Consider the following 4,083-nt stretch of genomic DNA (forward strand, 5'->3'; position numbering starts at 1 on the left):
CTGCCCCACTCCCCATCGCCAGGTTGGGCCCTCCAGCTTCGGGGGATCCTTGCCCTACCTCTGCCACTACCCTCTTCTCCTGGGTGAGAAAAACCCCAATGGTATTGAGATTAAAAAAAAAAATTAGGTAGGTAGGGGTGTAGCGGAAAGAGGGAGGAGGGAGGGAGAGGCCAGGGGATTTCTGTTTCGAGTGTAAGAGTGCACAGGCTGGCGGGTGGCTTTGGGGGAGGCTCCGGGGTTGGGTAGGAGTCAAAGATTCCCCTGGAGAACGCTTGGAAAGGAATATCGAGTCACGCCGGGGAAGGGCGAGCCTCCCAGCTGCCCCTGTTTCCTGGCCCTGGCGGTCTGGGGGCCAGGTGGGCGACCCTAGAGGGGAAGAGGGGATTGAGGGGCTCCAGCGGCCCCGCGGCCCCTCCCCGGCCACCGGCTGTTCATTGGGCTCCCAGCACTACCACCGGCCCTTGGGTGGAAGTTCGATGCATCTGGACTCAAGCTCTCCTTCCAGGGGGTCCTCAGACCAGTGTGCTGAAGCTTCCGGGACTCCCGGGAAGGGACCGGCCCAGGAGCCAGGAAGTAGTCACCAGCGCGGGAGTCACCCGTGTGAAGTCCAGGCCCCAGCATTTTTCGGACGAAAAGGGGTGCACTTGGACCACCTGCTCCATTCCCCTTAGCACGCCGCCCTCCTGTCTTGTGGCCCCTGGCCGACCCCAGCGCGGAGCCCCAGGCGCTCACCCTGGCGACTCTCAGGCCGCTACAATTTGGAGGCTTAATCTTGGAGCTCTTGTGTTTTTTCACTTCTCTGGATTAGCCAGGAACCCCGGGTGTGCTCCTTCCCGGATCATCTACAGTGGGCTTCGAGGGAAGGAGGGAAGGGGAAGTTCCTCACAGGGAGAGGGAACACGGGGAAAGATCGTTTCATTCAGATCAGGAGACAGGAGCCGTCAGCTTCCCAAAGCACGAATGGTTCATATGTTCCTTTGGACACGCTGGAGCCCCCACGGTATAATCTGAATGCGTGGGGCTCCGAGCTGTTTGCAGACGGCGTCCCTTCCCTCCGGGACTGCGCCCGCCCGCCTGCCTCTCCCCACCAGGCCTCTGCCTCGCTGCGCTTGGCTCTCCGCCGCCTGCCACTTCGTGGACCTCAAGCAAGTTGTTATATAAAACAAAATAGCCACCACACACGTGAGCCTGCAGACCCACAGCGTCGGACACCCAGGGAGACCTCCGCGCTGGCGCCTTGGGCGACGCGTCTCTTTCTCTCCCTTCAGCGGCCGCACCCCGCCACCTCCTCTAGTCCCCGCTGCCCAGCGACAGCAACAAGCAAAGTGAGTTCGGACTCGGGTTCCAGGGCTTCCTTGGCCGGATCCCTGCGATCGCTGCCTCCGCTTACCCCAACCATTAAGAAAACGGTGATCAGAAATATTGGGTCCACACACAAAGACAGACCGCAAAACGAATGCACATGTATGTGTGAAAAGGCTCAGAAGCGGAGGAAACAACACGGCAGGGCAGCCCAGAAATGATCGGAATAGCCGGGCGCCCGAGAGCACGGGGCTTTGGGATTCTGCCCCGCACACCTTATCAGGATCCCTAATTCCCTGGCGCCTTCCAGGGTTCCCAGATACAAATCACCTTAAGTACCCAAAGAAGGGCTCTCAGCCACCAACCTCCACCTGCCCTTCCGTAGGCTCTCTCTGTGTGGCCCTGAGCTGCTGGGCGGCCCAACGTGGAGGCTCCACCAATGAGTGCCCGGGGGCGCCCACTCCCATCCACTCACTGCACCCCCGACTTACCCCCACCTCATATATCAGCTGCAAAAAAAAAAAAAGAAAAGCAAAGAAAAGAAAGAAAAAGCAGAGTGGAAATATCAATAAAGGAAAATGTGGCTTCCTCTGTCTCTGGGCTTTTGGCTGGACAGACTAACCCCGTGCCGGGGTCTCCGCCGGGCTGGCAGAGACAGCTTGCGTAGAATGGGGGGTGAGCCCGTGGGGACCGTGCACCAGCGTCCACTCACCCGTGTCCTCGGAACCCAGCTTGTTTCTCAAGCCAGGAAGCTTCGCCCGGCAGGGCGGCTGTCTGGAAGCTGAAAGCTGGCCCTCTGGCTGGATCCCACAAGGGAATCAATACTGGGAGCCCAGGGGACCTGACCCCCACCTGGGTGCTGGTCAGGCCGATCTGGACACCATGCCCCTCCCCTGTTCTAACCGGCAGCAAACTATTCTTTTCCTTAGAATCACACAAACGTTCAAAAGGTTTGATGGTGAGCCTCCTGCCCACAATCGGCCATTTGGGCCCTGCAAGCAAGGTGCATATCCGGACACTTGGGTTGACTCGACGATGACGATGACTGGCCTGATTAGGACTCCCTTCCCCGAAACCGACACAGGACTGCCTTGCCGCCTCCCCAGCCCCCCAACACACACACCTTCTCCGCCACAATCGCTAAGGGATGGAGGGCTGCAAAAAGCTACTTTATTATTTGCCTCCTCAAAGTTCACAAGCTCCTTTCTACCCATAACCCCGGTGTCCTAGTGAATGCGGGCCCCAGGGGAGAAGACAGCCAAGAAACACAGGAACCAAACCCAGGGAAGAACCTGGGGGTTAGACTCGGCTCCATCCCCTGCCCTAGACGGAATCACCGGGTCTGTGTCCCAGGGCACCCTGCGATATTTGAGAGGAAGAAAAGACATCTCAGAGCAACTCTCTTACCCAGATCCACTCAACTTCCCATGCATTTTAACCGATGCTTGTCTTTGTTGGGAACCTCCTCTGACTGAGTGACTGTTTGGAGGTCTGTGGGTCCAGTGTCCCAAGAGAAAGTATAGAGTTCTCGCCCCTCTGCCCGTCCTGCTCCCCACGACCCTGGGCGCCCTCTCTTCTAGGCTGTGGTTTTGTCAGGGTGCTCCTGGAAACGAAGGTGCCTCCAGGCCACCAGCTCTCCAGGGATGCCAGATGCCCACACATCTGGACTCCAACTTTTATCTCACAGTGCACAGCTGTTTCTTTAATTACATGCAGAGACAATGAGCCTAAGCAAACACTTGTAAGCAAAGAGAAATAAGCATGCAATTGACACTCGGAACCCTCAGCCACCTTTGGGAGAAGCAGCTCAGCTTCTTCTAGTGAGTTCTTTCCCCCAATCCTCTGCCCTCTCTGAAGTGGAAAATGTGCGTCCAGCCCTTCTCGAGCATTCCCACTGTCTCTTATGCTTCTGGTTAGTTTTTCTCCTCATGCTTAGCTCTACCAGCTTTTTCCTCCATACAAGGGCGTACACACATACACACACACACACACACACACACACACCAGGCTCGCCCAAGGTCATTGCAGAAAGCCAAAGNTTTGGAGTCGAGACCTCCTCTTAATGCTCTCCACGTGGAACAGGGGAAGCGGGTGCGGAGTTAGAGAGAGGGTAACGATATTCACCGACCTGGGTGTTTTGCTCCCGCGGGCCAGCTCTGTTCTATATTTTTTCCTGACTTGCCAGAGATCCGAAGGCAGAAATGACAGGCAGACTTGGCCACTGTTGTCGCCGCTGCGGTCGGTCCTAACCTCCCCGGCAGCTCACGGCATCTCACGCAGCCTTCCAGCAGGCACTAAAACCTGGGTGATGTGCATCCTTCCTAGGAACCCCCTCCCTCCGCCTTCTTCTGCTCACTGTAGGCAGCGGAGCTCTTCCGGGTTGCGAAGGGGGAAAAGGGAGGGAGGGAGGGAGGAAAGAAGACGGAGCGAGGAATGGATTTCACCCCCCTTTTGCAAACACACAAACCGCATATCAGGGGTGTGTGAAACCGGCAGAGGTGGGGGGTGGGGAGGGGGGGGAGACTGCCTGAAATGTGACCAGCCCCTGGCGCCTCACAGCCCACTGTCTCTGGCAGAACTGGAGTCCACACTGCAAATGTCATCAGTAGTGTTGACTGGGTCATTACCTACCGTAGACAGGAAAAGCTTTTGCGGAGTCTCTGCCTCCCATTTCTGGAGCAAGTGGGGACCCAGTGGGAGCATCTAGAGGAGCGGCCCGGAGCCACGGCTAGCAGGGCCTCTGCCCCTCTGCGCTGTCCGTCCCCCGTCTGTCTCTTCCTC

This window comes from Crocuta crocuta, unplaced genomic scaffold, assembly GCF_008692635.1.
Source record: "Crocuta crocuta isolate KB4526 unplaced genomic scaffold, BGI_CrCroc_1.0 scaffold32, whole genome shotgun sequence".
Classification (NCBI taxonomy): domain Eukaryota; kingdom Metazoa; phylum Chordata; class Mammalia; order Carnivora; family Hyaenidae; genus Crocuta; species Crocuta crocuta.